Raw genomic sequence first — 22,899 nt, forward strand, 5'->3', positions numbered from 1 at the left:
CAATTTAAAAAATTAAATGTTTATATAGGCTTAAAAACCCACAAGTTACTTTTATATATGAACCTATCCCAACACCTCCAAGGTAGGTATAACGATAACAGTTTTAAGAGGTAAAAGAATAGAGCCTACAAAAAAGAAAGGCATAGAGTGATTTTCTGAGTTTATGGCCCTGGGTAAATGATAGCGTTATATCTCATATCTTAACTTTCTGATCTATAGTGTGATACTTACAATTAAAAAGAAAAATGGCCCAATATAATTTTGTTCAAGATCACTTAAATAGCTATTTTGTTAAGAAATGTTTAGCATTGGGCCCACTACAATGCATATATATATACTTCTAATTTGGCTTTATTTAACTCTACGTTATAAAAATTGGTTCTCATTTTATGTAAAAATGTTTCCATCTACATATTTGCATATATGATTGTTCTTTAAATAAGCTAGAGTTTCTCTTAATGTTTTCATCTAGTTTTCTTTAGTCACATTAGGAAACCATGGCAAATCTAACATGGCATAGTTAACAATGCAATTGTAAGAAAATTATTATATTAAAATTTCAAATAATCATTATGAGATCAAGTTTTAAAGTCCAGTCCAGGAATAAACTTACAACATCATATTTTGTTGCTAATAACTCTAAAAATTAGCATAATTTTCTTCCTGAAATAACAGAAAAATTGGCAGTTTCCTTAAAATTGAAATTAAACCCAAGCAAGAAATTAATATGAAAAATGCTGAAAAAGATATACTTCCAATTTTAATAAAAACATAAAAATATTATTGCAAACTCCTCATAGAAAACTATAATTAATGATTTTATGCTTCAGTGAAGGCTAATATTTAACTGTATGCACAGAGTTATAAATTACTGTTGTATTTAAGATCTCTCTAGGTATAATTCTATAATCTTCAGCTGAGCTTATGAAACTAAAAAGTATTATGATTTATAAAATATATACAAACTGCCATCATACCTTGTAAGATTTTCATATAAACTTACTTGAAATAACTTTAATCATTTTTATATTTTGTTTTAAAGAAAATCAGTTAATAAATTTCATATAAAGATCAGCCTGTAATTTGTTGTTGGCCCTTTGGTCAGAGATTAATTTTGAGACACTTTATTAGTGGGTTATAGCCCAGTTTCCTCTATGAGATGTAGAAGTTATAAAATATTAAGTAAATGGTAGATTATCTGTAGGTAAGTGATTACTAGCACAAAAAAAGAGAAATTTAGCAAAAGTACTTGTGGATCAACTCAACACTGGTATAAAAGCCGTCTACAGATTCAGTGCAATCCATATCAAAATACCAATGTTATTTTTCACAGAACTGAAACAATTTAAAATATTTTTTGGAAACACAAAAGACCCCAACTAGCAAAAACTTGAGGAAGAAGAACATAGCTGGAGAACTTATGCTCCCTGATTTCATACTATACTACAAAGCTATAGTAATGAAAACAGTATGATGCTGGCAGAAAAACAGACACATAGCTCAATGGAACAGAATAGAGAGTCTGCAGATAAACCCAGACACTTTTGGTCAACTGCACTATGACAGGAAGGCAAGAAAATACAGTGGAGAGAACAGTCTCTTCAATAATTAGTTCTGGGGAAATGGGACAGCTACATGTGAAAGAATAAAGTTGGAACACTTTCTCACACCATATATATATATATATATATATATATATATATATATATATATATATAAATTCAAGATGTATTAAAGACCTAAATGTAAGATGGAAGCCATAAAACTCCTAGAGGAAAACATAGACAGAACACTCTCTGACATAAACTGATTAGCATTTTTTAATCTGTGTTGGAGAAGACTCTTGAGAGTCCCTTGGACTGCAAGGAAATCCAACCAGTCAATCCTAAAGGAAATCAGTTCTGAATATTCATTGAAAGGACTGATGCTGAAGCTAAAACTCTAATACTTTGGCCACCTGATGCAAAGAACTGCCCATTGGGAAAGATCCTGATGCTGGGAAAGATAGAAGGCAGGAGGAGAAGGGGACAACAGAAGATAAGATGGTTAGATGGCATCACCAACTCAATGGACATGAGTTTGAGCAATCTCCAGGAGTTGGTAATGGACAGGGAAGCCTGGCATGCTGCAGTCCATGGGGTTGCAAAGAGTCAGACATGACTGAGTAACTGAAATGACTGACCTGACCAAAAACTAAAAGCTTTTGCATAACAAAAGAAACCATTGAAAAAATCAATAGAAAACGAACTAAATGGGAGAAAATATTTGCAAATGATATGATCAATAATTAATATCCAACATATTTAAATAGTTCATACAACTCAACTATATATATTTGTCAAAAACAAAACAAATAAACACAACTCCATTTAAAAATGGGCAGAACTGAATAGATATTTTTCTAAAGAAGAATTGCAGATGACCAATAGGTACATGAAAAGACACTCAACATCACTAATCATCAGGGAAATGCAAATCAAAAGCTCAGGGATAGAACACCCCACACCCGTCAAAATGTCTATCATCAAAAAGAACATAAATAACAAATATTGTCAAGGATGTGGAGAAAAAAGAACCCTCATACACTGTTGGTGGGGAAATGGGGAAATAAATTGGTGCAGCCACTGTTGAAAACAGTATGGAGGTTTCTCAAAAAACTAAAAAGAGAACTACCCTGTGACCCAGGAATTCCACTCCTGAGTATATATCTGCAAAAACAAAACCACTAATTTGAAAATATACATGAACCCTAACATTAATAGCAGCATTATTTACAATAGCCAAGATAATCAGCCATAAAAAAATAAAATTTCCCATTTTCTATAATGAGGATGGACCTAGAGAGAATTATGCTTAGTGAAACAACTCAGACAAAGATAATCTGCTATCAGTTATATGTGGGATATAAGAAACAAATATATATAATAAAACTGAAACAGACTAATAGATGTAGAGAACACACTAGTGATAGTGTGATTATCAATCAGGAGAGGGATGGGGGAAGAAACAAGATTGTTGTGTGGGGTCAAGAGATACAAACTACCATAAGTAAAATAGATAAGCAAAAAGGATATATTGTACAGCACAGAGAAATATAGCCATCGTTTTACAATATTCTTAAATGGAATATAATCTATAAAAATATTGAATCACTACATTGCATACCTGAAACTATTCTGAGGGAAAGCAGGAGCACTATAGGGTTAGGGTGGGAGGCACGAACTGTTCCATATAAGATAAGCTCAAGGATGTATTGTACAATATGGGGAACAAAGCCAATAATTTGTAATACCTGTAATTGGAAAGTAACCTTTTTTTGTTTGTGTACTGGGATTCCCTGGTGGCTCAGATGGTAAAGCATCTGCCTGCAATGTGGGAGACCTGGGTTCTATCCCTGGGTTGGGAAGATCCCCTGGAGAAGGAAATGGCAACCCACTCTGGTATTCTTGCCTGGAGCATCCCATGGACAGAGGAGCCTGGTGGGCTACAGTCCATGGGGTCACAAAGAGTTGGACACAACAGAGCAACTTCACATACATACATACAGTTATATAATTGTATATATATTTTTTTTATTTGACCAAAAACAACACTGGTTTTTATCTGAGGAGGATGTCTTTATCAGAGTAAATGATGATTGATATTTTAGGAATTAGATTGGCATTTCTACAGACCTCCCAGAAGCTCAGCGGAGAGGAGCTAACCAACGCCCAAGGTTGGGGCAGTGACCGAGAGTGCCAGACTGCAATGGCGCAGGAGCGGCCAAGAGGAGCTACCCATGCCCGAGGTCAGGGGCAGCGGCCAAAAGGGGCAATGCCACGTCCAAGGTACACAGCTGCGCTGACACAGGAGGGCCAAGAGGAGCTACTCCACATCCAAGGTCAGGAGGGGCAACCTCGTCCAAGGTAACCAGCAGTGGCTGTGCTTTGTTGGCGCAGCCGTGAAGAGATACCCCATGTCCAAGGTAAGAGAAACCCAACTTAGATGGTAGGTGTTGTGAGAGGGCATCAGAGGTCAGGCACACTAAAACCATAATCACAGAAAACCAGTCAGTCTAATCACACAGACCACAGCCTTGTCTAACTCAATGAAACTAGGTCATGCCATGTGGGGCCACCCAAGATGGGCAGGTCACGGTAGAGAGGTCTGACAGAATGTGGTCCACTGCAGAAGGGAATGGCAAACCAGTTCAGTATTCTTGCCTTGAGAACCCCGTGAACAGCATGAAAAGGTAAAATAATAGGATACTGAAAGAGGTACTCCCCAGGTCAGTGGGTGCCCAACATGCTACAGGAGATCAGCAGAGAAATAACACCAGAAAGAATGAAGGAATGGAGCCAAAGCAAAAACAATACCCAGTTGTGAATGTGACTGGTGATAGAAGCAAGGTTCAATGCTGTAAAGAGCAATATTGCATGGGAACCTGGAATGTTAGGTCCATGAATTAAGGCAAAATGGAAGTGGTCAAACAGGAGATGGCAAGAGTGAATGTTGACATTCTAGAAATCAGCGAACTAGAATGGACTGGAATGGGTGAATTTAACTCAGATGACCATTATATCTACTACTGTGGGCAGGAATCCCTTAGAAGAAATGGAGTAGCCATCATGGTCAACAAAAGAGTCTGAAATGCAGTACTTGAATGCAATCTCAAAAATGACAGAATCATCTCTATTCATTTCCAAGGCAAACCATTCAATACCACAGTGATCCAAGCCTATGCCCCAACCAGTAATGCTGAAGAAGCTGAAGTTGAATGGTTCTATGAAGACCTACGAGATCTTTTAGAACTAACACCCAAAAAAGATGTCCTTTTCATTATAGGGGACTGGAATGCAAATGTAGGAAGTCAAGAAACACCTGGAGTAACTGGCAAATTTGGCCTTGGAAAACGGAATGAAGCAGGGCAAAAGCTAATAGAATTTTGACAACAGAACACACTGGTCATAGCAAACACCCTCTTCCAACAACACAAGAGAAGACTCTACACATGGACATCACCAGATGGTCAACACCAAAATTAGATTGATTAAATTCTTTGCAGCCAACGATGGAGAAGCTCTATTCAGTCAGCAAAGACAAGACTGGGAGCTGACTGTGGCTCAGATCATGAACTCCTTATTGCCAAATTCAGACTTAAATTGAAGAAAGTAGAGAAAGCCACTAGACCATTCAGGTATGACTTAAACCCTTATGATTATACAGTGGAAGTGAGAAATAGATTTAAGGGACTAGATCTGATAGACTTAGTGCCTGATGAACTATGGACAGAGGTTCGTGACATTGTACAGGAGACAGGGATCAAGACCATCCCCATGAAAAAGAAGGCAAAAAAGCAAAATGGCTGTCTGAGGAGGCCTTACAAATAGCTGTGGAAAGAAGAGAAGCGAAAAGAAAAGGAGAAAAGGAAAGATATAAGCATCTGAATGTAGAGTTCCAAAGAATAGCAAGGAGAGATAAGAAAGCCTTCCTCAGCGATCATGGTGGCTCAGACGGTAAAGCGTCTGCCTGCAAAGCCGGAGACCCAGGTTCGATTCCTGGGTCGGGAAGATCCCTTGGAGAAGGAAATGGCAATCCACTCCAGCACTCTTGCCTGGAAAATCCCATGGATGGAGGAGCCTGATAGGCTACAGTCCATGGGGTCGCAAAGAGTTGGACATGACAGCGACTTCACTCACTTCCTCAGCGATCATGCAAAGAAATAGTGGAAAACAACAGAATGGCAAAGACTAGAGATCTCTTCAAGAAAATTAGAGATGCCAAAGGAACATTTCATGCAAAGATGGGCTCGACAAAGGACAGAAGTGATATGGACCTAACAGAAGCAGAAGATATTAAGAAAAGGTGGCAAGAATACACAGAACTGTACAAAAAAGCTCTTCACTACTGAGATAATCATGATGGTGTGATCACTCACCTAGAGCCAGACATCCTGGAATGTGAAGTCAAGTGGGCCTTAGAAAGCATCACTATGAACAAAGCTAGTGGAGATGATGCAACTCCAGTTGAGTTATTTCAAATTCTGTAAAAGGATGCTGTGAAAGTGCTGTACTCAATATGCCAGCAAGTTTGGAAAACTCAGCAGTGGCCACAGGACTGGAAAAGGTCAGTTTTCATTCCAATCCCAAAGAAAGGCAATGCCAAAGAATGCTCAGACTACTGCACAATTGCACTCATCTCACAAGCTAGTAAAGTAATGCTCAAAATTCTCCAAGCCAGGCTTCAGCAATACGTGAACCATGAACTCCCTGATGTTCAAGCTGGTTTTAGAAAAGGCAGAAGAACCAGAGATCAAATTGCCAACATTTGCTGGATCATGGAAAGAGCAAGAGAGTTCCAGAAAAACATCTATTTCTGCTTTATTGACTATGCCAAAGCCTTTGACTGTGTGGATCACAAGAAACTGTGGAAAATTCTTCAAGAGATGGAAATACCAGACCACCTGACCTGCCTCCTGAGAAATCTGTATGCAGGTCAGGAAGCAACAGTAGGAACTGGACATGGAACAACAGACTGGTTCCAAATAGGAAAAGGAGGACGTCAAGGCTGTATATTGTCACCCTGCTTATTTAACTTCTATGCTGAGTACATCATGAGAAATGCTGGACTGGAAGAAGTACAAGCTGGAATCAGGATTCCCAGGAGAAATATCAATAACCTCAGATATGCAGATGACACCACCCTTATGGCAGAAAGTGAAGAGGAACCAAAAGCCTCTTGATGAAAGCGAAAGAGTGAACAAGTTGGCTTAAAGCTCAACATTCGTAAAACGAAGATCATGGCATCTGGTCTCCTTTCTTCATGGCAAATAGATGGGGAAACATTGAAAACAGTGGCTGACTTTATTTTGGGGGACTACAAAATCACTGCAGATAGTGTTTGCAGCCATGAAATTAAAAGACACTTACTTCTTGGAAGAAAAGTTATGACCAACTTAGATAGCATATTAAAAAGCAGAGATATTACTTTGCCAACAAAAGTCCGCTTAGTCAAGGTTATGGTTTTTCCAGTGGTCATGTATGGATGTGAGAGTTGGACTGTGAAAAAAGCTGAGCACCAAAGAATTGATGCTTTTGAGCTGTAGTGTAGAGAAGACTCTCGAGAGTCCCTTGGACTTCAAGGAGATCCAACCAGTCCATTCTAAAGGAGACCAGTCCTGGGTGTTTATTGGAAGGACTGATGCTGAAGCTGAAACTCCAATACTTAGGCCTCCTTATGTGAAGAGTTAACTCCTTGGAAAAGACCCTGATACTGCGAGAGATTGGGGGCAGGAGGAGAAGGGGAGGACAGCGGATGAGATGGCTGGATGGTTCACTAGCTCAATACACATGAGTTTGAGTGAACTCCGGGAGTTGGTGATGGACAGGGAGGATGGTGTGCTGCGATTCATGAGGTCGCAAAGAGTCAGACACGACTGAGCGAGTGAACTGAACTGAACTGATCTGAACTGAAAAACAAGAAAAAATGTATATAATAATAAAAGGGAGGTTAATGTGTAGGAGAAAAAAGCATGAAAATGGTTTGCTTATGAGCATGAAATAAAAACTTTATTTTATTTTTTGAAGTTTATTTTCTCTTTGCCTGTGTTGGTCTTAGTTGTTGCATGTGGGATCCTTCACTGTGGCATGTGGAATCTTTCGCTGCAGTGCATGAGCTTCTCTCCCTAGTTGTGTTGTATAGGCACCAGAGTGCATGGGCTCTGTAGTTTGCAGCATGTGGACTTTCTAGTTGAGGCCTGAGAACTCAGGAAAATTTCAGCATGCAAGTTCCCTGATAACTTAGATATCAAAGAATCTGCCTGCAATGCAGGAGACCTGGGTTTGATCCCTGGGTTAGGATGATCCCCTGGAGAAGAAAATGGCAACCCCCTCCAGTAGTCTTGCCTGGAGAATTCCAGAGACAGACAAATCTGGTGAGCTACAGTCCATGGAACTGCAAAGAGCTGGACATGACTGAATGACTAAGATATATATATATATATATATATATATATATATATATGTATAAAAGAACCCATGCTGTAATAGAAACTCAGGAAAAGAAGAAAACTCTAGAAGAGAACCAAATAAATACAATATAGAAGAATTTAAAACTAGATTGAAAGGAATAAACAGCAAAATAGATAGTATTTGCTATTCACTGAATATTTGTGTCTCCCCAAAACTCATGTTGAAATCATGACTCCCTTTGGGATATAACTAGGTCTCGAGGGTGGAGCCCTGATTAATGGAGTTAGTGCCTTTACACAGAGACACAAAGAGCTTTTCTTTCTTGTCTCTGCTGTGTGAGGACACAAGAAGATGACCGTCTTCAAACCAGAAAGTGGCTTCTCACCAGACCTTGAATTTGTAGCCATCTACATCCTGGAAGACCCAGTCTCCAGACCTATCAGAAATAAATATTTGTTATTTAAGCTAGCTAGTCATGGTGTATTTGTTAAAAGAAGCCTGAGCTATTACAATATTTGAGGTATTTCCAAAGAAGAATCTGGAACAAGTTGAACATAGTAATAACTTATGGTTTAATTAAAAAGTCAAGACTTTCTGAAGTGAAAATCAGATTCTATAGATAAAAATCCTCATGATTTGCAGGCATAAGTAATAGAAAGAAAACCCATTTTTAGAAAAATCCTTGTGACATTTTTGAATTTCAAAGGCAAAGTAAAATCTTACACACTTAAGAGTGTTTCTCAGTCTGCTTCTTTAGTTCATTTATTACCAGGTGACCATGAAGCAGCATGAAGAGTTTTGATGGTTGAAGTTTGATCCAAGTTCTATATTTTTAACCAAATGGTAACACCTCATTGGGAACATGTGCTAGGCAATACTTCTCAGATATAGCAAAATTCTGAAAATACATGACTCATAACTTTTGAAAATATATGACTCATAATTTTGAAAACACATGGCATAACTTCATGAAAAAGTTTAGCTGAAGTACTACAGCTGAACTTAATTAAAATTCAGATATCAAGAACAGACAAGATCTAGCATAAAAGTAATGGTCAATATTGAACCAAGTCAAATATATATAATTAAACCAATTTTATATTAAATATTGATACATAATTTAGCAAATATACAAAAACGATTCTCAAAGAGAAGGCATTAGTTTAAACAAGTTTAATGTAACAACTGAGCTTTATAATGTCAATAAATCTGTCAAATTTCATTGAACTAAATCATTTACCTCAATCTTGCACTCAAAAACATTTAGTTTTGAATTTGAAAAGTATAGGATTAAGCTCAACTGCATTTTTAAACTGAAAGATAAACAATCACATTTAAGCTAAGATTACTCAAAGTTCTTATAAAAGGAAAAGCACGTAGAACATGGAGTAATTAGTGAAACAAATTTGTTACATAAAAGAGATGAAGAGGAACATACTACTAGCAAGCATTTTGTACATTTATCATATCAAACAAAATTTAAAAAAAAGAAAAATGTAAAATACATCAATTATAAATATAGTAGAAGTACTCAAGTGAAAGTGAAAGTGAAGTTACTCAGTCGTGTCCGACTCTTTGCGACCCCATGGACTGTAGCCTCCCAGGCTCCTCCGTCCATGGGATTTTCCAAGCAAGAATACTGGAGGGGGTTGCCATTTCCTTCTCCAGGAGATCTTCCCGACCCAGGGATTGAACCTGGGTCTCCTGCATTGTAGACAGACGCTTTACCATCTGAGCCACCAGAGAAGTTCTCAAATATCTCTATATAAGTATATACATATCTATGCATATAGATATGTATAAATTTTTTGAAATACTAATAGCTTTTAAAAATTCTTAAGTATATAATCATACTTATGGTCAAAATATAAAATGTAGTGCATTACAGAAGGAAAAACTATCACAGACATAGAACTTTCGACATTTCAAAAAGAATAAAAAACAGTAAGAGTTTAGAAAAGACGTTCTCTTTTTAATTTAAAAAAAAAAACAAACATTTTTTAAACATCTCCAGTGTCAGCAAAGAAATCAAAACAGAATTTTAGAACAAAAATAAAATGAAAATGAATGTATGACACAGTAGAATTACTGAATATAGCCAAAAATATATTTAAGATATTTTCTTAGACTTATATTCTTATATCAAGAGAAAATAATTCTTACTCCAGAAGAAAACAAATTTAAGAGGAGCAAAAGGAAGATAATTAAGAAATGCAAGAGCATAAATTAATAAGAAAACAGAAAAAATAGATAATAATAGAACAGAAAAATAGATAATAATAGAAAAAATTGTATTAGTTTTCTAGGACTACTGCAACTAAACAGTTCAGTTCAGTTCAGTCGCTCAGTCGTGTCCGACTCTTTGCGACCCCATGAATCGCAGCACGCCAGGCCTCCCTGTCCATCACCAACTCCCGGAGTTCACTCAGATTCACATCCATCGAGTCGGTGATTCCATCCAGCCATCTCATCCTCTGTCGTCCCCTTCTCCTCCTGCCCCCAGTCCCTCCCAGCATCAGAGTCTTTTCCAATGAGTCAACTCACAAGGTGGCTTAAATAATATAGATTTATTTTCTCACAGATGTAGATTCTGGAAGCCCCAAATTAAGAGGTCAGCACAGTTGGTTACTTTTGAGAGGTGGGAGGGAGAATCTGTTCCATGTCTTTCTTGCAGTTTCTGAAAATTTGTTTGTAGTCCCACTACTCCTTAGTTTGTTGATGCATGGCCCCAATCTCTGCCTTACCTCCACATGACATTCTCTCCTCTGTATTCATGTTGTCTTCCCTCTGTGTGTTTTTATCTGTCGCTGTATTTCCTTTTTATAAAGACAGCAGTCATATTGTATTAGGGCTCACTTGAATGACTTCATTTTAACTTTATGACCTCTGTTAACATTGTTTGTAAATAAGGTCATATTCTAGCTTACCGCTGGATAGGATTTCAAGATATCTTTTTGGAGGAATGGTTCAGCCCATAATATGAATGAATACAAGATCTGGTTATTGGAGAGTAAAGCAATAAGAAAGACATAAATAGTTTAATACATAAAAATACAAGTTTAAAATAATAATAGAAAAGAAAATGTAGTACAGATACATAGTTATCAATATATGTGAGAATAATATGCCATTTAATGAAATGCATTTATCTTAATAAAAATTTTTTAAATATGAGAAATCATGTAGAAATCGAAGCACCATACATAAACCAAAAATAACTAAAATGAAGTGTGAAGTGTAGCAGAGTTATAGCCATTGCAGTAATAATATAGAAGACAGTCATCCCTTATCCCTAACAAAAGACAGTGGATTCAGACAGTAACATGGTGAGTTTCTTCCCACTATGTATCTCAACCAGTTTTAGAGCTCCACAAAATTTACATTTATAATACATTCTTATGACTGCTATCTCTTGGTATATTTAGTAATTCACAAGTAATATGAGACATATGTATTGAATAGTTTTATATGTTAGGTAAGGAACTCCTGGTATTCACCCCTTCCCCACAGACACATTCACAAAGTATTTCTATTTTTAAAGAGATGATTTACAATCCATATACTCTGTTACCAATATAAAATGATGGGAAACTTTCCAGTTCTTTCAAAAATTGTTTCATGTCATTAAGAGTAAAACCAAAACAATTCATAGCAAGAGTAAAGACAACACAATAGCAGAGATCAGTCTCATAAAGACAAATACGGAAATCCTAAATAAAATGAAACCCAAATTCCGCTTTATATTGAAAAATAAAAATTGTACAGTATAGTAATTGCATCTGTATCAAGTGATCTTAAGATACAAAACAAAATTTTCACATCTATTTATATGTTTAAAAGGCATTTACAAATTCTATTCTTCAGAAAAAAGCTTATTAAAATGATAAATCATATTTATCTAAATTAATAACTATGAAATATTAAATAGGATTTATTAGAAGCATTCTTATTAATGTCAGGAACAGAGTAACCACATCATTGGGTAAAAGTATAGTCATTTCTATAGGTGATACCTTGTATGATCATCTGCCTGGAAAATCTGTAAGATCAACTGAGAAATTCAGATCGTTCCTGCTGCTGCTGCTGCTGCTGCTGCTGCTGCTGCTAAGTCGCTTCAGTTGTGTCCGACTCTGTGCGACCCCATGGACGGCAGCCCACAAGGCTCCCCGTCCCTGGGATTCTCCAGGCAAGAACACTGGAGTGGGTTGCCATTTCCTTCTCCAGTGCATGAAAGTGAAATGTGAAAGTAAAGTCGCTCAGTCGTGTCTCACTCTTAGCGACCCAATGGACCACAGGCTAGCAGGCTCCTCCGTCCATGGGATTTTCCAGGCAAGAGTACTGGAGTGGGTGCCATTGCCTTCTCCACATGTGGGTATAAAGCAAAAATTATCCAAAACTGCTTTACCTTGAACAGTCTGTGTCCGTTTGTTGTCAGATAGCAGTTAATAAGACCATCATGTTTCCACTGTGAAGACAGTACCTGTCGGTGAAGATGTAAACCTGCAAATACCCTGGGGTCCTCAGAGCAGTTTCTGGAAAAGATAAAGAAATAGATAATTGAATCTTTATCAGAACCGCAGAGAAGAAATTTTTCATATCCTTCTTGCCTTCTTATTTCACAGTAGTTAGGTCAAATTCTAGTTAAGGGAACATTTTAAATCTCTAACTCGAAAAAAATTGAGAGCCCTATTTTTTATTCTTTTTCTGAAATATGGCTAGCTGAGAAATCACAGAGAAATACTGCTTCTCAGTGGGTATTAAGAGAACTTAAAACTATGTACTAGTTTGTAGAGGAATAAAGTTTGTAGTAAAAATTTGAATTATATCATAGGAAATACTTTAATGAATTTGAAAAAATGTGTATCATTTATTCTTCCACTTATTTTTTTTCCAAAATTTCACTCATGACCTAAAAAGAAACTTCTTCAAAGTATGTTAAGAATTCCCAGGAAAAATATAAAGCATGTTTCTGCAGTATGGATTTCTTAAATGAAGATGTCAGTATTTTTGAGACTAGTAATTATGCATGAAAAGTCTCTTATGGGATAGTCAACCAACAAGGACTCATTCTGGTTCCATATTCAAAGGAGAAGTGATAAGAGGTGGGCAGTGGAGGTGAAAGATGGAGACTGAGGGTAAAAAGCATTGGAATGAGATGCGTAGAAAATAAAACTGGTACTCTTCATGGAGAAAGGGATTATAGAAGTAGGCTTCCATAACTATGTTTTTCCTTTTTAATTATACCATGGAACATTTTCTTTCAAAAATAGATTCTAAAGATACTTTTTTGTTTTAGTTTTTCTGGCAATGGCTTTCATTTACTGAGCACTTAATTTGCTTTTTAAGTCTTAATTCTATGATATAGATTAACACAATGAAAATGTTCTTAAATATTTTAACACTGTGGTATTAGATGAAAAGAAGGTGTCAAAAGATTTTCCAAAGCCAAAATTCAGTGTCAGGGACTATATATTATTTCTTTAGTTGTCTAGTCTCTAAGTCATGTCTTACTCTTTAGCAACCATGAACTGTAGCCCACCAGTCTCCTCTGTCCATGGAATTTTCCAGAAAAGAATACTGAAGTGGGTTCACATTTCCTTCCCCAGGAAAACTTCCCAGCCCAGGGACTGAACCTGTGTCTCCTGCTTGGCAGGCAGATTCTCTACCACTGAGCCACCTGGGAAGCCATGTTACTTCTTTCGCTTTTACATTTCTGGGTGGTCTTTAAAATTTGGAGTACACACCAGTTATAAAGAGACAAATTAACCATAGGTTGTAGGCTAACTTCTTTAGTTTGTTTCTCCCAAGCTCTTACCCAGTCTAGGCCATATTAAAATATGCTTGAGAATTTGACAGTTTTCCTTGAAAATGTTTTGTTCTTGTTGTTTTGTAATAGAAAAACCTGGCCATGTAAACTTAGCATGTTTTAATGTTAGATAATTTTGTATTAACTGCATAAGTTGCTTATTTGGGATTGCATTACTCAGAATGAAGAGGGAGAAAAATCAGTACACAAAAGGAAATATGGTACTAATTGCTGAGTCAATAGATTTTAGCACATCTAAACTGCCTATTAATTTGCAATTTAAAAAGTCTTATTAATGAGTAAATTAAGGTCTAATGACTTTTGACCAGCAAATTTGGACTGGAATTATTTAATCGCTCTTTCTGTTCTCAACTATATTCCTTTCTTTTCAGACAGATAAATCTTTTCAGACAGAAATGTGAAAGGCATATTTTCCCAAATAAACCTCCTATTTTTTATCAATCTGTTCATGCCAACTTAATTAAACTTATACTATAATCTCTAGTATGAGCTAGAGGGGAAAATATCTTTGAAAACAAGGTTTTATTGAGATAGTTACATTATATTCATGTTTTATGCATATTTAAATGATTTCATATACTAAGATTTTTTTTAAAAAAATAACTCTCTAATTTCTGACTTTATTTTTATATTATTGGAAAAATACTACCAGGCACAAACAAATTGGATTAGTGAAATGTGATTAGAATCTACCATTGACTCTCTTTTCTCTTTATCACCATTTAGGGCATCTTCTCTCCCAAAGACCCTTCCTGTGTAGTTACTTATGGAATTAAAACTTAAATGTTTTCTTAGATTTACAGGATATCCTTTATAATTCAACTCTTTAAGACAAGTGTCTTCATTCTTTCAAACAGGTAAATTCCGGGGCCTTATTCTCCTTTCTACTTTGTTTTTTTCAAATGAGGCTTGGCAAAGTATCTTTTGGCCTTTTTGGCCAGAAGATATTTAACTTCAGTTTTCTGTCTAGGATTCTTTCCATTCAGACATTTTGCCTTTCTGAATTTCTATAATCAACACATATCAAATGAACTTAAAATGTTAACATTAGAAATGACTATGTGGTTCTCTTCAGGATTCAGTGTTGTGTTGAGAGAGGCTTGTCAGCATGCCTCAGGCTTCCAGAAGGAATACAGACATAGGACAACACTATCTGAAGCAAATTAGGATTAAAGCCTTTTTTTAATCAAGAAAGAATATGAATGAAAAGGACTTCAACAAATACCTAATCAGAATCTCTAATAACGGGAAGAAGGAAATAGAGGTTGAGACAGATTTGGAAGGTTGGACAACATACCAGCTTTCTGGATATCTGTCCTGAAACTGCTGCCTGTGGAGTCAAAGTATTTAGTAAGTACTTAGCTTCCACGGTAAAGACAGATGCCCCCTAATTGTCTTTCTTGTCCAAATAGATGTGGGCATTCCCAGGGAAACCAGGATATTGCCAATGATCTTTAATTAGCTGTCTCTACACATCTAATTTTGTTTCATACTGTAACATTCCCAAGTACGACTCCAGTATCAGAAAAATAAAACAATATCTTCATTATATATGACAGTGAATTACAGAAGTAACCATGAGAGCTTGGAGAGAGTAAAGTACCTGAATATACAGAAGCAATGGCATGGAATACACTGAACATTATTTTTTTCTATAGTGTAATCACGCTTTTCAGAGTGACATTTTGTCTTGTTCCTTAAAAAAAGGAGATACAATTCTGAATGGCTGCAGAAGGGTTTATGCCATTCAGTCGTTATTGCAGAGTTTATTTTTTATCCAATGAGGAAGTAATTTTACATAATTATCAGTTTTATTACACAGATATATGACTACATAAGAATTCAGGTATTTTATTCAAAGCAAACATCCAGGGCTATTTGAACTCTAAGGTTTGCAACCGTTTCATATGCCAGGCAATGGTGACAATATTAGAAATAATATAATTAATTTTTCTCCTATTTTTCAATTTAACTTTTAGTTTAGAGCATAAAGTTCATATTGTTACCAATGTAGCATTTTCAATAAGTCAGAGGTTCAAAAATATTGACAATAAAAATAAACATGTGTGCAAAGGACCAGTAGGTAAAGAATCCCTCTCCAAATGTATATTTGCAGAGCTTGCTCTTTACTTCATGAGAAATAGCTATTTACTAATTTGAGAAGTGTTAATATCTGTTTAAAGTGTAGATAATTTTGTGTGTGTGTGTGTTTAGTCACTAAGTCATGTCCAACTCTTTGCGATCCCTTGAACTGTAGCCCACTAGACTCCTCTGTCTGTGGGTTTTCCCAGGCAAGAATATTGAAGTGAGTTGCCATTTCCTTCTCCAAGGATCTTCCTGATCCAGGACACAAACTCACATCTGCTTGGCAGGTAGATTCTTTACCACGGAGCCACTTGTACATTCTATAAAATAAAGTAACTGGTCAATCTTTTTTAATCCCCACATAGTGGTATTTTGTATCTTAATATTTCTCCCAAATTATAAAAGACACAAAAAAACAGTTTTATAAAATGTTATTGAGAAGACTGTTCTTTCAAGCACAATAATTTAATTTTATTAAATTAATTCCCCTGCTCTGAAGCTATTATTCTAAATGAAAGAAGTAAGATTATATAAACTTTAGAAGTAGATCATTAATGTTCCCATTTTTTAATGATTTGATACTGCATTTCATGAAATGCATGCAGCTGCATTTGACAGCTGCAATGTGTACTGCATGTATATGTAAAAAGCATTGCGTTTGCTATCATTTCTTTCACTCCACATGATGGGTTCATTCCACCCCCCCCCCCTTTCAACTAGCGTAAGTGTTTTTATAAACTGTAAAAAAAAAAAATTCTGTGAAAATAATTTTAAGAGCTTGAGCATGGTTTCCATGGTGATATAAAACACTGTACTGGTATAGAGTTACCATAATATATGAAAATTCAGTTGCTGACTTTCATGCACATTATTTATTAGACTTGAATTACCAAGAACTATACTCTCCATGTTTAATAGGACATGGTTTAATAAGCCCATGTAATTCAAGTATCATATCCCTTTGGATACTTTATTTTTTTCTGATTTCAGCAATATTGTATCAAATTTTTTCAGTGGTTAAAGCAAACAATTCGAAGCAATATTAAGCTCAAATCAATAATTAGTTTCAAAGAACAGTTAATAACTCAGCAACTAGGAGAGGGCATGGTAGGTTTTCAAAAAATATTTAAATGAATGAGTGTTATGCAACTCACTTTAGCAGTGATAGTCTTAGTTCAAAGAAATTTGAAGAGTCTAAATTTAAGCTAAGTGAAATGAGTCTCTGCTTTTCCAGAATAATATGTTGCAAGTAATAATTGATGAATTGCACCAAATAAAGATTATTTCTCCTAGAGTAACAGCACATATTACTGTTTTAATATATATACAAACTTATACCAACACTTTATATTAATTTTAAAAGGTGAACAGCAGTTTTTAGAAGTAAGTAGGTTCTTGTTGGTTTTGTGCGAAATTAGATGTTCGTATACTAGTTGGGTGAATGAATATTCAAGTGAACCTTTATTAATGATCATTTTCTTTTTCTAAAACCTTTTCTTAGAGCAGATTTAAGAAAATTCTAAGAATCTCTTCAAATGAGTAAAATTAACTACATTTTAACATACCTCATTAGTTTCTTTGTGATAATAGCTGGAAATACCTGAAGTTGTAACTTTATTGGTATAGACTATATCTCCATGAAATAAAACCTGTAACATTTTTTCTTTTTCTTTTCCTTTTCCTTTCTTTTCTCCTTCCTCCCTCCCTCCCTTCCTTCTTTTCTCCCTCCCTCACTTCCCTTCCTTCTTCTTTTCCTTCCTTGCATCTTTCCATCCAGCAGTTGAATTGTGAAATGTCAAGGAAAGTCAGACAAAACTGCTTGGTTTCTATAACTGTTGTCTTGAATGTGTGGTAAAAGTATTTCTATTATAGATCTGCTCTATTTGTTATAGAACCATTTAGCAATTGTGTAGAAAAAACACTCTTCTGCTAAGAGATCATTTCTAATCTTCTTTTCCACCTTTATTCTCAGACATTTCAGCATATATGCTTGGAGAAAAAGAAAAGAGCACCTAAATTAGTGCAGAATAAATAGTGTCTTACTGTTGCCAGTATCTCAGGAGCTGAGTGAACAGTCTGGCACCACAGGTCAAGTTAAGGAAACAGAAAGGATAAAAGCTCACTGTTGCAAATGTATTTTATTGGCTATGTCAATAAATCAATCCTGAATATTCATTGGAAGAAGTGATGCTGAAGCTAAAACTCCAATACTTTGGCTACCTGATGCGAAGAACTTACTCATTGAAAAAGACCCTGATGCGGGAAAAGATTGAAGGTGGGAGGAGAAGGGCATGACAGAGGATGAGATGGTTGGATGGCATCACCAACTCAATGGACATGAGTTTGAGTAAACTCCAGGAACTGGTGATGAATAGGGAGGCCTGGCGTGCTGCAGTCCATGGGGTTGCAAAGAGTCGGACATCCTGAGCGACTGAACTGAACTGATGCCAATAATTCAATAAATATCTTATCAAGGAAAGGTGTGTGGATTGGGACAAGGGCTTCCTTTGGGAGGATGCAGGACCCAGCAGTACCCTGATAAACTGCTAGGCATCAGGGGACTATGTGTCTGCCAATACCTAGGATATTGAGAAAAAGAAAAGTCATTTTACTGCACAGTTAAGTATGTCATTGAACATAAAAAAGGGATTCTAAAGCCAGAGCGATTAGAACATTGCAGGAAAAAGAAATAAGAGACTATCCAGTTTTTTCCTGGTAGAGACAGAAAGACAATAGAATAGAAGTCAAAGGCAGTGGTTTTCAATTGTTAGTTGTTAGCATCATGTGGTAAACTTTAAAATAGTACATATTCCTGAGTTCCACATCAGACCAATTCAGTTACAATTTCTGGAGTGAATCCCTGGAATTAATTAGTCTTTAAAAAGTCTACCTGAATGGTTACAGTGTGCAACAAAAGCTATAAACATTTTTGAGGCCACTGGTCAATATCATTTTGATTCATTTTATGGGATATACACTTGGTCATTAGTAAATTTGACATTATTTATTAGTGCATTTCATCTGGTTTGTTATGCTGTATTGTGTTACTGCATATTATCTGTTTTTTTTAAACATCTGAATGGATGAGGGTATATTTGACTCTAAGTAATTAAACTTTATATAATTTGTTGGCTTTGCTGCCCTACTATAACAATTGCATTTAAATGAATTGCAGTGGTCTGATGATAACTTATAAGCATCATATATCGAGATTACCCACAAACTTTCCTCAACTGTTGTAATCTATGGAATCCAGAAAAATAGTTAATTTAGGATGCAGAGTAATTTCTGCAATTGAATAATTCACAGCTTCCTTATGTGGGTACCAGGAAGGGGTTACAAACACGTTACAAGACACTGATCCCCTCTGTTCCCCTAGAGGCAAAGTCAAGCTTAAGTACCTATAGCTGTCTCATCTTATATCTCTGTCTGTAAGTAACTTCAAATCTCTTTCAAAGAAAGTCTGATCAGAGAAGTCTAAAGATAAAACCCATAGTCAATAGGTACAAAGAGAATGAATTAATTTGCTGCCCTCCTTTACTATTAGTAAGGCCCAAAGAGAAGCTCTCCTATCTAACATCTACCATAGCTGCAACTACCTAGGGTTCAACTGCCCAGTGAGTATAATGGGCCTGATGAGATGCTAGAAGAGCATCAAGGAAGCCAGGAAGCAGTGAGTGCAGGCTGAGCTAAGGCTGATGGGGAAGGTGACAGTGGGGTAGTGGGGAGCTGCTGGCAGAGACAGATCTCGGCAGCAGCCAGCTTTAATCTCACTTCATGCTTATTAAATACATGTGTGTGCATGTTTGTGTGTGTTTGTGTAGGAAAATACACTGTTTTACCTGCACTGGGTTCCCTAGAGAAGCCTCCCATTTCCTTTCAGTTTGCATTAGTTTACCCTAAGAATATTACCACTTTCTGCGTGCCATGACAAGAAAAAAATTGAGAAGCACTAATGAAGTTTAATTTTGAATATATCAGAAGCAATATGAACAACACAAATTGGCACAGTCAAGGTAATAGAGTTACTGTTTTCCTACCTTATAATTTTGAAGAGTATATTTCCAACTTACTTCATCATCTTTCTACTATGAAACCAGTGCATCACTGACTTTTTGGAGGATCAGTAAACTCAGCAGCTTATAGATCTTTGGTTTTAATAGAGATCCAGTTTAAATGGAGCTTATCAAATTCATCTAAAGAAACATACACTCAAGTATCATATTATAACATATTACATATTAATTATATCATACAATGATAGAGTATATAATAAATTATATAATGGATTGTAAAGAGTTTTCTGGAGTGATTACATGTTTGAAGTCAGGAAAGTAAGCAACCGGAAATAAAACTACTACTTTAGTGCCATTCAAAGTTGATTCATTTACTCTCAATGTCATCTAAATTTTAATTGACAAGTATAGAAAATTTTGAACCAATTTTGGGGTAGACTAATGATCAGTGTTTGCCTTAGAAGATTTTTATAATAATCTGTTTAAAAAAAAACTTTAAAAGGAATAACTAAGAACTTCATCAACTTGATTAATTCAGTTCAGCTCAACAGTTATTTATTGTGTGTCTCTTAAGAGAATAGAACATGAAATGTTCATAAGCCTTGATAACATGATTTGCCAAACATATTATGAATTGTGTTATACAAGAGTTGTATAATAGGTAGGACAATGACTTATTTTTCCCAGATAATTCCACTTGTGAGGCAGAAATAAGTTTACTAAAAGTTGAAACCAGATAAAACCTTTTATTGCCTTCTAAATATATTTGTATTTACATTTTATTTCTTTAGAGAAATTGGCCTATTGTTATTTGAAGAATCTAAGATTTTTTTTTCAATTATGTCAGTTAAGACATAGGCCTCCACAGAATGAATATAGGTTTAAGTTTGGCTTTGTACTTTCACTCTTTGTGCCTAATTCCCCTCTTCTCTGACTCCTCCAACAATTACGAGTCTACTACCTATGAGACCTTATGGCCAAATCAGCTTTGAGGTAAGGACACACTATTAGTCATACGTGCTTTAGCTGGCTTTATAACAACATGCTAGTTTTACCGTTGACAATTATATTTTTGAATCTATCTTTACAAATGAAAGTGTCTATATAGATACAGTGAACAAAGAGGTGGTTGCCAGAGGAGATGGAAAAATAGGTGAGAGAGACTAAGAGGTATAAACTTTTAGGTACAGAACAAATGAGTCATGTGTATGAAATGTAGTGCAGAGAATATATAGTCAATAATAATGCAATGTCTTTGTATAGCAACAAATAGTAAATAGACTTATTGTGTTGATCATTTTAAAGTGTATAGAAATATTGAATCACAATTTGTACACCAGGAACTAACATAAACTTGTAGGTCAATTATAATTTCAAAAATAAGCAAACCAACTCACGGGGAAAGAGATCAGATTTGTGATTACAAGAAGTGGCAGATGAGGGGGATAGAATTAAATGAAGACAGTCAATAGATACAAACTTCCAGTTGGAAGATAAATACTAGGGATGTAATGTACAACATGATAGATATAATTAACACTGCTACACAAACACACACACACATATATATCAAAGTTGTTAAGAGAATGAATCCTGAGAGTTCTCATCACAAAGAAAAAAATGTTGTTTGTTTCTTTTTCTTGGATCATGGATGTTCACTAAACTTATTTGGTCATTATTTAATAGTGTATGTGACTCAAATAACGATATTGCATTCCTTAAACTTATACAGTGCTGTGTGTGAATTATGTTGCAATAAAACTTGAAGGAAACAATGAAATAAGGTGTTTTTTAAACAACTTACACCTAGTTAAAAAAACTGAATTTAAAAATTCTCATAAAGGGCTTTCTTTGCATTTAAATTCATGGTTATCTTGGCTCAACAATTCCAAAAAATAGAAAAGCACATATTTATCCAAGGAATATCTGGGTACAAGTTATTGTTTAAGAGTAAAATACTATACAAATCTAAACAGCATATAACTTAGTTTAAATATACATATTTTAATCAATAATACTTTGTAGTCTTCACAATTGGTAATTGATTTAGTTGAAAATAAAACATACTGCTCATTCAAAAATACTTTAATTTGTAAAGAAGAATCAAATGTTCTTCCTGCCAAAAATAACTTTCAAGCAAAAACCATCCTTTTTCAAGCTGTTTTATAATAATTATCATATTTTGCTAATATGTAAATTAGCAAAGGAAAATTACCCTTCCAGTAAGTACCTTTTGTTGAGACAGAAACAATACGTAGACATTATTTCCTAAGGCAGTGTATTTCCAGACTCTTAAAAAGATCCATGAGTTCTTGATATATGATAAGCTAGTTATTTGTACTAAAGACCTCAAGAACATTACAAAATACTTAATAATTTTCAGCTTTGCAAATAAAATTTACTTGCAAATGGTTACCTACTAATCATGTTGTAGCTACAGAAATATTCTATAGTGAATAGCGTGTAAATACTATGCTCCTTTGTAGGAGAAATAAAAGACAATTCAAGAATCTAAAAATTAGTAGCACTAATTAGTGCTGTTATTATTAGCTGTTACTTAAAAAAAAAAATTAAATGTGAAGTAAATTGTTTTTTGTTTCGTTTTGTTGTTTTGTTTTTCAGACAGTGGGTGAGGGCCAGGCTGCAGCTGGAGAGAAATCCTGGCAGGCCTCCCTCACTTCCTTCTCCTTCCTCCATTCCGTAAATCTACTATGTGCTGAATACTTAATCTCTACACCCTTCATTTCCTCAACGGAAGGGATGGGACAGTGCTGGCCAACCAGGAACCCAATACACTTTTGCACCCAACAAAGATGGTACTCCAAACATGGCAGCCTGCCTGAGACCCGTAGCTCTTGCGGAGAGGTTTCCCCCAAGAAGAGGACGTCTGGCAATGAGTTCCTGCATCCCAGTCGCCCCAGGGTCCCTTGCAACCAGCTCCCTTCTGGAGGCGCTAGGTAGGACCCTCGGGCTGGAGACACGCGCAGCTTGTAGGGGCCTGAAGGCTGGCAGAGGCGCTCAG

This window comes from Ovis aries, chromosome 3 (assembly GCF_016772045.2).
Source record: "Ovis aries strain OAR_USU_Benz2616 breed Rambouillet chromosome 3, ARS-UI_Ramb_v3.0, whole genome shotgun sequence".
Lineage (NCBI taxonomy): Eukaryota > Metazoa > Chordata > Mammalia > Artiodactyla > Bovidae > Ovis > Ovis aries.